This window comes from Etheostoma spectabile, unplaced genomic scaffold (genome assembly GCF_008692095.1).
Source record: "Etheostoma spectabile isolate EspeVRDwgs_2016 unplaced genomic scaffold, UIUC_Espe_1.0 scaffold00008148, whole genome shotgun sequence".
NCBI classification, from domain to species: Eukaryota; Metazoa; Chordata; class Actinopteri; order Perciformes; family Percidae; genus Etheostoma; species Etheostoma spectabile.
Window position 1 is genome coordinate 28,310 of NW_022603559.1, and position 10,836 is coordinate 39,145.

The 10,836-nt window shown below is 38.9% G+C and overlaps 7 non-coding genes across 7 annotated transcripts; 3 read left to right on the forward strand and 4 right to left on the reverse strand.

Annotated features, from left to right (window-relative positions):
* Nucleotides 1-1,581: 1,581 nt before the first annotated feature.
* Nucleotides 1,582-1,654, reverse strand: trnak-cuu (transfer RNA lysine (anticodon CUU)). The gene has a single exon. It is a non-coding gene; the product is annotated as a tRNA-Lys (tRNA).
* A 3,102-nt stretch (nt 1,655-4,756) lies between these two features.
* LOC116678780 (U5 spliceosomal RNA) lies at nt 4,757-4,872 on the forward strand. The gene has a single exon (XR_004329394.1). It is a non-coding gene; the product is annotated as a U5 spliceosomal RNA (small nuclear RNA).
* A 772-nt stretch (nt 4,873-5,644) lies between these two features.
* On the reverse strand, nt 5,645-5,716 carry trnap-ugg (transfer RNA proline (anticodon UGG)). The gene has a single exon. It is a non-coding gene; the product is annotated as a tRNA-Pro (tRNA).
* A 1,547-nt stretch (nt 5,717-7,263) lies between these two features.
* Nucleotides 7,264-7,479, forward strand: LOC116678778 (small nucleolar RNA U3). The gene has a single exon (XR_004329392.1). It is a non-coding gene; the product is annotated as a small nucleolar RNA U3 (small nucleolar RNA).
* A 990-nt stretch (nt 7,480-8,469) lies between these two features.
* trnay-gua (transfer RNA tyrosine (anticodon GUA)) lies at nt 8,470-8,557 on the reverse strand. Its single transcript is given in 2 exon segments — nt 8,470-8,505; nt 8,521-8,557. It is a non-coding gene; the product is annotated as a tRNA-Tyr (tRNA).
* A 546-nt stretch (nt 8,558-9,103) lies between these two features.
* Nucleotides 9,104-9,185, reverse strand: trnal-uag (transfer RNA leucine (anticodon UAG)). Its single transcript has one exon. It is a non-coding gene; the product is annotated as a tRNA-Leu (tRNA).
* Nucleotides 9,186-10,519: 1,334 nt separating this feature from the next.
* Nucleotides 10,520-10,591, forward strand: trnar-ucu (transfer RNA arginine (anticodon UCU)). The gene has a single exon. It is a non-coding gene; the product is annotated as a tRNA-Arg (tRNA).
* Nucleotides 10,592-10,836: the final 245 nt, after the last annotated feature.

Here is a 10,836-nt window from a genome sequence, read left to right on the forward strand (position 1 = left end):
AATATTAATAAAAAGTCACAGTATAGTATTTCAAAAACTTCATAAAAGTCATAGGATAGTATGTCGAAAAAATCATAAAAGTCATAAAAGTCATGGTATAACACGTATAAAATTCATAAAAGTCATAGTTTAGTATGACAAAATATTCATAAAATGTCATAGAAAGTCCTAGTAAAGTATGTCGAAAAATTCATAAAAAGTCATAAAAAGTCCTAGTATGTCAAAAAAATCTTAAAAAGTTGTAAAAAGTCTAGTATGTCGAAAAATTTCATAAAAAGTCTGAGTATAATATGTCGAAAATTCATGAAAAGTCGTATTATAGTATGTCAAAAAATTCATAAAAGTTGTAGTATAGTATGTCAAAAATTCATAAAATGTTATAAAAAGTCATAGCATAGTATGTCGAAATATTTATAAAAAGTCACAGTATAATATGTCAAAAATTATAAAAGTCAAAATATTCATAAAAGTCATAGTATAGTATTTCAAAATAAATCATAAAAGTAATAGTATAGTATGTCAAAAATTCATAAAAAGTCAAAGAAATCATAATCAGTCACAGTATTGTAAGTCAAAATATACATAAAAAGTCACAGTATAGTATTTCAAAAACTTCATAAAAGTCGTAGGATAGTATGTCAAAAAAATCATAAAAGTCATTAAAAGTCTTGGTATAACACGTATGAAATTCATAAAAGTCATAGCTGTTAATCTTGAATGTTAAGTTGAAGTTCTAGAATGTTAAACTGCCATTCTACAATGTTAGCTTTAAATTATAGAATGTTAAGCTGCAGTTCTAGAATGTTATGTTGAAGTTCTAGAATGTAAAGATGCAGTTCTAGAAAGTTAAGCTTTCATTCTAGAAATTTGAGCTGCAATTCAATAGAACAATAGGTTGAAGTTTTAGAATTTTTATAAGTTGCGTTCCGAAAAGGTTGCTCATAGTCCTAAAAGGTTACGTTGTAGTTCTAGAATGGTACGCTGCAGTTCTAGAATGTTAGGTTTAAGTTCAAGAATGTTAAGCTGAAGTTCTGGAATGTTAAGTTGCAGTTGTAGAACAATAGGTTGTAGTTTTAGAATTTTAAGAATTATGGTCCTAAAATGTTACTTACAGTTCTACAATGTTATGTTGTAGTTTTAGAATGTTAGGTTTAATTTCTAGAATGTTAAGCTGTCAATCTAGAATGTTAGGTCAAAGTTTAAGAATGTTAAGTTGCAGTTCTGGAATGTTAAGTTGCAGTTCTGGAACAATAGGTTGAAGTTGTAGAATTTTAAGAGTTGCGGTCCTAAAATGTTAATTGCAGTTCTAAAATGTTACATTGTAGTCTGGAATGTTAAGCTGCAGTTCTAGAACAATAGGTTGAAGTTTTAGAATTTGAACATGCATCGTCACCAGACTTTAGTTTGATCTGAGGAACAGGAGGTCAGCACAGGCCATGATTGTAGAATGCAGGCACATTTTAGTGTGGTAAATTATAGGGATTTTTACACTGGAATGGAACTGCTAATCTTTCGATTGACAGATGATCTGCCCCCCTATATAGTGCAGAACTCAGGCAATCCCACTCTCTAAAACACCACTGCCCAGCGTGGGGCTCGAACACACGACCCTGAGATTAAGAGTCTCATGCTCTACCGACTGAGCTAGCCAGGCACTTTTCAAGTTTTGAGTTGCGGTCCAAAATTTTCACTTAAAACTTCTGAAATGTTACAGTTCTATAATGTTACTTGGCAGTTCTAGAATGTTAGGTTGAAGTTCTAGAATGTTAAGCTGCCATCCTACAATGTTAGCTTTAATTTCTAGAATGTTAAGCTGCAGTTCTAGAATGTTAAGCTGCAGTTCTAGAATGTTATGTTGAAGTTCTAGAATGTTAAGATGCAGTTCTAGAAAGTTAAGCTTTCATTCTAGAAATTTGAGCTGCAACTCAATAGAACAATAGGTTGAAGTTTTAGAATTTTTATAAGTTGCGTTCCAAAAAGGTTGCTCATAGTCCTAAAAGGTTACATTGTAGTTCTAGAATGGTAAGCTGCAGTTCTAGTAAGTTAGGTTTAAGTTCAAGAATGTTAAGCTGCAGTTTTGGAATGTTAAGTTGCAGTTGTAGAACAATAGGTTGTAGTTTTAGAATTTTAAGAATTATGGTCCTAAAATGTTACTTACAGTTGTACAATGTTATGTTGTAGTTCTTACACTGTTGTCTTCTATCTCTCTCGTAACTCTCAATGGTCTCTCTAAGCTGGCTGGCCTATCGTCTCCCTTGTGTGACGTCATGCAATGCATTGTGGGAGAAAAGCAAACCACTGTAAATTATGACCTACTTTTTCGTGTTATTTTATGTTATGTGATACTTTTCAATATCATATACAGTGGATAACAGTTTGAATGTTTATTACCAACAATCATTAAGTGCAAATTCGTTGGAAAATTAAACCTGCAACATGGGCTTTAAGTTTACTCTTCAGCAGCAGGGCTGCCAACTCTCACGCATTGGCCGTGAGACACACGCATTTGACTGGTTTCACACGCTCACACGCCACACCCCCGATTTCTCACGCAGAAGTGTCAACCCGGTCGGTCAAATTTCTGATAGATGAGTTTATCTATAGATTTATCTGTTTAGCCACTAGTGTGCTTTCAGAGACTGTGAGGGGGTTCAAGAGCGCTCCTGTCTGTGAAAGTTTCGAATTGTCGCAAACTGAGAACATTTTTTTACGATCCATCCCATTTCCCCGGCTTTAGGTATGAGCTCTGAGTATCACAGACCCGTCCGTCGCTTCGTGTCCACTCTCTCTGTAACAATAGAGGTGAGCAGCGCGGCTGGTAGCGTAGCAACTTCAGTTCATGTTAGTGGACCTGCTCTGCTGTGGACAGTGACGCGTTGCATCCGTGTAGTCCTCCGATAATGCGCAGCGTACAGCCTCCTCTAAACTTTGTCAGAGACCCAAATGGTCCTCTGTGTCTGTCAGACGGTCTGAGTGAGATCTACCATATCAGCGGAGCAATGACATGCACAGCAGACTATATTACAACTCTCCAAATCTCGGCCAACAGAGATGGGAGGAGTTATATTTTGAATGTGCACAAAGTTGTAAACATGGGCAGAAATCTGGTGAAACACATAATAATAATAATAATAATAAATTTAATTTATAATGCACTTATATTGCAAAAATCTCAAAGTGCTACATGGTAAAAAAAAAAAAAAAAGAAAATAAGTGATAAAAAAAACACATGGAGAGCATGGAAATAATAAATATAAAAAATAAACAAAAACAATGTAGAAAAGGGCAAGAGATCAGTCATAAGCTCTCCTAAAAAGGTGGGTTTTAAGGCCACGTTTAAAATCATCCACAGTCTGTGGTGTCCTCAGGTGGTCAGGGAGAGCATTCCACAGTCACATCTGAGCTATACTATATATACTATACTATATATACTATACTATATACTACATATATACACTATACTATATATACTATACTGCAACATTGGGCCACTATTGTGCTTCTCTAACCTCGGTGCATCTCTAAATGTAACTGTAAATAATTAATTTGATGTTTTATGAAATGAAAAAATAGTCTTTTTTTCCCCAAAAAGTAAATCCAGTAAGTGGGCCCAGAGGATGAGGGCCAAACATTACTGAACCTTGGCACAAAGGTTAAAGGATAAGAATTTATGTAGATCAGTGGTTCTTATTCTTTAGAATTTCAGTGGTCTTAGTTGATCCTCAACATTAATTTAACTTGGGTCCCTTGTCCCAACACCAGGGACCCCTGGACCTGTTCCCCACAGACCCAATTTCTCAGCTGTTGATGAGATTTGCTCCTGTCTCTTCATGTGGTTCATTATGTTTGGCACGTTGTCTGGGTCAGTCTTATATCATAAGAAGTTAATAATGTATATAATGTAAATGCTGAATGCCGTAAAACCTGTTGATACTACAACATGCAAAGGTTCTTAACCCTACAGTTTTGCACATATCATGTAAGACTTGATTTCTCCATTTTTTTGCAAAGAAACTCTCCAGAAAGTGCCCTTAATGGTTTATTTTTCAATTTATTTTTCCTGGGGGGGCATACCCCCAGACCCCCCTAGGGAGAACCCCACCCTCCCACATATCACAAATCACAATTTAAACCCTGAAGGATAAAGACCCCAAAAAATTGCTTTGTACGTGGCAAAATATGGGTTGCCCCCCCAAATCTCACTCCAAGGTTTGGGGAAAAGTTGGCAGCCCTGCAGCAGGTGGAGACATTTCACTTTAGACACTTGCAGCAACAGATGCTTTGTTAAACATCAACAGACTGGAAATATACCTGATGCTTCTACAAATCATAGGAATTAGCAGAGGATGGTTTCAATCCATCGACCTCTGGGTTATGGGCCCAACACGCTTCCTGCTGCGCCACTCTGCTCTGGTGTTCAGTCACAGGGGCTGGACAATCTGTGATTCAAATTTTGATAGAAGGTGGCAACCAAGGTTCCAACAGTTTACGGGTTGCAAAGTTAAACATTTGGTAGATCTTGCAGCTATCTTTTATGTGAGCTTCCTGATTACTCACACATTGATTATTCACATGTAACACTTGTGATTGGCTGGTGTTTTAAAAACAGGGCAATCTGAGTACATATACAAACATCAGTAAGGAGTCTACCAAGTTGCCTCTTATCATTTTAGTTTGGACACCCAGTGAGGCTTACCGCGATGGTTTGGACTGGGTCGACTAGGGTTTTCTGCTGCTCTCGAGCAGACGGCTGTACTCACTCTGGTTTCTCTTCATAACGCACAAGTCTTTTGCCTTTTACTAAAGACTTCCTTGGAGGGGAACGCCGATGAGTTGAAACTATTTTTGGTGGGCTTTGCTGTTTGGCCGAGCCCTTTGTTCTTGCTTTTGCTTACCTTTGCTTTTACTCATCGGCTCTGTTTTTATCCCACCCAGAAAAGAGATTTTAGACCTGCAACGAGCCATTTTTCATTTCCTGTGGAGGTCCAAGTAGTAACGAGTGCAAAGAAGAGTGATGAAGAAGCCAAAGGAGAAAGGAGGGAAAAGAGTGCCGGACCTGTTGTTGTTTTTAGGGAGCAGATTTACAGCTATACACATAACAGCAGCCACAGCCCCATCCAGAAATCCTAAGACTGCAGCTATGACACGGTTCTGGATGGAATCATACCTCAGAAGATTGAAGACCTTACCCTCTGATCTTAAAGTACCTGGTAGGGATGAGCGTGTACAGCATTATCTGTATCTGTATCTGTTTCTGTATCTGTACTCGGACTGGGCGGGGCCTAACCCGGGAGTGGACAGGATTTAATCCGGAAGTGGGTCAGGTTGTCTTGAAATGGGCAGGGCTTTAACCGGTATGTTATTTTAAGCATGCAATTGATATGGGTTGATCAGAGGCGGGGGGACTGTGTTCTACGGATCAAACAGATTTAATAAATTCGAAAAAAATAAAATAAATCTCTGACAGTCAGAACGCGACAAATGAAAAAGGAGAACCATGTACCTCTCATTTTTTCTGTTGCGTCCAGTTGAAGCAGGACATGAAAAATTGCCAGCATGCTCTAATATAACTTTGACTGCTCCTAATTTAATGTTAAATTGGATTTCAAATTTCAGATTACAATTGTAACAACTCCTGCCTTCAGGGCTCGTCCGGGAGTCGAACCCGTGACCTCACACACCCAAAGCGAGAATCATACCCCTAGACCAACAAGCCACATAAAAAACATCATAGTTTTTCATGAAGTAAATGTGATCAGTCAGTGACTTGCAAGGCAATTGTTAAGTAGTTGGTTTGGCATGTAGTGTTTTTATGGCTCCACTGCCAGACTGAGCTTTGTGATTATAGTGGACGAAAGACTACTTTTGAAGCAAAACATTTTACCAACATTGGAACTTAAATTTTGGTAAAAAAGAAAATGCAGCTTGGATTTGTCACTGACTTGAAAGACTATGGTCAAGTAGATTGGCATGGGGTCTTTTCATGGCTCCACTGCCCGATTCAGCTTTCCAATATCATTTGACAACAGGAAACATTTGATACAAAATAATTTTACCAAAACACAGACTTGATTTTGTCAGTAAAAAGTGAAAGTAAAATTGGGGGAAGGGGGAATTTTCAAGCCCCACCTGCCCCACACAATGCTAATGAAATACGCAACAAGCTTAAAATGCTTCCCCTTGTTTAGTTCTAACTCTGGGGACAGAAAGCAGACCTGTCCCAGATGACCTGAGAGGTCTGGGGGGGTCATAGTGTAGTAGCAGATCAGAAATGTATTTTGGACCTAAACCGTTAAGTGATTTATAAACTAGCAAGAGTACTTTGAAATCAATTCTTTGAGGCACAGGAAGCCAGTGTAAAGACTTCAGAACTGGAGTGATGTGATCCAGTCTCTTGGTCTTAGTGAGGACTGGAGTGATGTGATCCAGTCTCTTGGTCTTAGTGAGGACTGGAGTGATGTGATCCAGTCTCTTGGTCTTAGTGAGGACTCGAGCAGCAGCGTTCTGAATCAGCTGCAGCTGTCTGATTGATTTTTTAGGGAGACCTGTAAAGACCCCGTTACAGTAGTCAAGTCTACTGAAGATGAAAGCATGGACCAGTTTTTCCAAATCCTGTTGACACATAAGTCCTTTAACCCTTGATATATTCTTAAGGTGATAGTAGGCTGACTTTGTAATTGTCTTAATGTGGCTGTTAAAGTTCAGGTCTGAGTCCATGACTACACCAAGATTTCTGGCTTTGTCTGTTGTTTTTAACATTGTTGTTTGAAGCTGAGTTCAGACATTTAATCGTTCCTCTTTTGCTCCAAAAACAACAACCTCAGTTTTTCCTTCATTTAATTTCAGAAAGTTCTGGCACATCCAGCCGTTAATTTGTTCAATGCACTTAGTCAGTTTTTGTATTGGACTGTAGTCCCCTGGAGATAAGGTTATGTAAATTTGTGTGTCGTCCGTATAACTATGGTAATTTATTTTGTTGTTTTCCATAATCTGGGCCAGTGGAAGCATGTTAAGAACCAGTATTAATGCAAAGAAAGGACTGGAGCATTTATTGTAGAGAATAAGTAGGCTGACAATGAAGTATTGAGACAACAGTGACTGAAAATCTAATTCAATCTACATATCGGTCTTCTTAAAGATCTAAATAGATTTTCTCACCTCAGAGTCATCTGGAGCACTTAACGATTAGCTTCTGTCCCTCTGAACCCTGAGTGACAATCACTCTGCAGTGAATGAGATGCAGTTCCCCCCCTCAGTCTAACCAAGACTATACTTTCAGGGATCATTTCTAGAGTTTCTGACTTGAGGAATGTGTTTCTAAAGTGTTTGGTCTCGCTGACCACGATGATGAGTTATGATATTCCTTTCTGAGCGTGAAGCTAACAGAGAGTAATGATTCACTTCATATGCTCTGCGTCATTGATGATTGTTCTTTACTTCTTTATGGAGTGTTGAGGAAGGGAATATGATCAGAGTGGTAGTAGCAGATATATGGAAAACTAACATGTTTAAAGGTAACAAAACATGATAAGCTTTCTAATTAAGTGAAGTTATAGTGAGTCTCAAAGTATGTTTGGTCCATGGTAAACCAGGTTACTTGAAAGGGTCAACACCTACTTTCTTGACTTTGTAATGCCATATGTCCAGTGTATAAATATAAACTGAGTTAAGCCAAAATTCATTTTATTTCTACCTTTGCTTTTCCTACTTTGACAAGTCAAAAAGGTGCATTGTTTGAAAGCCCATCTCTACACATCCATGTTCCACTCCCACAGGTGTTTCCACTTGACTAATCAGACGGTGTGGCCTTTACAGGCTCAGCTTGATTGACATGTATTAAAGGGGTGGAACGGTACACTGAAGTCCCGGTGGACGGGATGGCATGTTGTAACGAGGTTTGAGTACATACAGCAAATACTTGAAGCCAGGTTACTCTACGAGTGGATATGGGGCGTTGAAGGTGACGTGGAAATCCTGATTGATTCAGTGATTTTTTTGGCCCTATTAAAGATATGAGGAACAATGAGCACAACATGACTCTCCTTGTTCATTGTTCTAGGTTTATGATTCTCGCTTAGGGTGCAATAGGTCCTGGATGAGACTACTTTGCATTTAATCTGGTTTATTTATTGAATATGATGGAAAAGAGTGTCACACGCGAGGCAAATTCATCACAATACTAGTATCACTTCTTAGTGGCAAAATCAAGTCGCTTTCCGCCGCTGCATTTATCAATGTACGATCATTCTTGTGATACGTTCTTGTGATCGTGTGATCCGAACGTTTCATGAATCTCACGTAAAGCCTGTCGTAAAAGGATTTCTGCGCTCATATCTACCCCACCTCTTTTTTTTGTTTCATGTTATGTCCCGGCAAGAAGTATCATGTTTTTGGGTCATCTGTCCATCTCTACATCAGAATTAGAAATACTTGATTGATCCCTGAAGGGAAACTCTGGAAAAAAACTTCTCCTTCGAGCCGGATTTGAACCAGCGACATAAGGATTTCAGCTTTATGCCTCTACAGTCCTCCGCTCTACCAACTGAGCTATCGAAGGGGTCTAGCACTGACATACGAACTTCCCATTCCTGTGATTGTGATAACACAGGACCCCCTGGAGGTGCTTTCAGTGATAGAGCGCATTTCCAGTCTCAATACCGAAATGTATTACAAGATTTGAAGTGAAAAAGTGCTGCCCAGTGATGGTGGTATAGTGGTGAGCATAGCTGCCTTCCAAGCAGTTGACCTGGGTTTGATTCCCAGCCATTGCAGTAGCTTTCTTTGAGTTGTGTTATTTGCTATTTTTACAAGAAGTCAGCAGAAAGGTTACTTGCCCAACCTGGTTTGATAAAATCTCTTTGAGCCGATTATGGCCAAAACGATAACGACAATTAGAGATCACGATTAACTATCACGATTAACTATCGCAATCATTTGTTGATTTTCTACTTCTCCAAGGTGCTGGAAAGGAAGGTTTACAGGTTAACAAGGAACAATCTCAGCAAGGTGATTGATGATTCTAGTTACTTCACCAAGTTCAGGCCAAATGACACAGCTGTAAGACATCACATCGGTTGGCTTCCAGCTATGTAATGTATGTAAATGGCAGTGGTGGGATTTGAACCCACGCATCCAGAGAGACAGGAGCCTAAATCCAGCGCCTTAGACCACTCAGCCACACTACCTGCAAATAGCACTTCGCCACATTGTGACAAACACAGGCACCCTAACTAATGGTATGCTTGTTAATGTTATTGGAAAAAAAAACCTTTGCAAGGAAAAAGCCAATACTTTTTTAAAAACTGCCAATATTACTATTAAAAAATGTTATCACACTTTATCATTTTTCTCTGGCATTGATTTTAGAATATTGTAACCAGCATTAAGTGAGTAGGTTTAGGTCTGTGTGAATATGGGCTGAGCATTTACCTGGGCTGAATTTTTGAACATCTTCTTTTGCATATTCACTGTAAAGAGCCATTACTCCTCCAACTGCCAACTATTGTTCCAGAGACGATAGGATATACAGTTTTAGATTGCAAGGTAACTGTCCAAGACCAAAGACTTCACTGAAATACCTCAAGTGATCAAAACAATTTGTCAAAATTCGCAGCACAGATATAAAACCACTCTTTAAAATATGTTCATGTACCATTCAAAAACAAAAGTACAATCATGATTTCTATGGTCCCCATAGAAATCTTAACCGATCAGAAAATTAACTGAACATTGAAGGAAGTATACTCCCCTGTTAGGGATCCGGGGCCTTAAAACAACACCCTACATAGTTTGTGGCTTCATGAACAATATTGTATTATCTCATAGGCACTGGAAGCCACCCGTCTCCACTAATGCATTTCTCAATGCCCAGATGTGTTGCAAGATTTGCAGTGAGTGTTGTATTGTGCAGCAGAAAGGCAAAAGATGTGTTACTTTTTGACTAGATTTGTACCATAGCCAAGCTTCAATTTCCAGCCACCGCCACGTTTTGAAACCATATACAACATAAATATTACATACTTCACCCAGGTTTCTTCTCTTATTCAATGATCTCAGAAAAAGTAAAAAAAAATCTGACAATGATCAGGGGATGTAGCTCAGTGGTAGAGCGCATGCTTTGCATGTGTGAGGCCCCGGGTTCAATGTGTTGCAAGATTTGCAGTAAACCGTGCACTGTCCAGCGATGGTGGTATAGTGGTGAGCATAGCTGCCTTCCAAGCAGTTGACTGGCGTTGGATTCCCAGCCATCGCAGTAGCTTTCTTTGAGTGATGTTACTTTTTAACTTTGATTTATACAATAGCAGAGCAAGCATTTTGCCATGGTTTGATTTCCAGCCACCATCAGGTTTTGAAGCCATATACAACATTAACATTACATATTCCCCCCAGGTTTCTTCTCTTATTCAGTGATCTCACCAAAAAGTCAAAAATAATCTTCAGGGGCTGTAGCTCAGTGATAGAGCCCATTTTGAGTCTCAACGCCCAGATGTGTTACAAGATTTTCAGTAAACATTGTCCAGTGATGGTGGTATAGTGGTGAGCATAGCTGCCTTCTAAGCAGTTGACCTGGGTTCGATTCCCAGCTGTCTCAGTAGTTTTCATTGTGTGGTTACTTGCTTTATTTGTCAAGATTAGCCAGAAAGGTTACTCGCCCAACCGGATTTGATGAAACAATAGATCTCTGTTATGGTACAAGTAAGGGAGCATATCAATATTACAAGCTGCCTCCACGAGGATCCACAGACACAGGCAGTGCACTACGATTTGCACTTTAAGAATTCTTTAAGAATGGTAGAAAACCGATAAAACATCCCAGTATAACAAATTACAGATGTG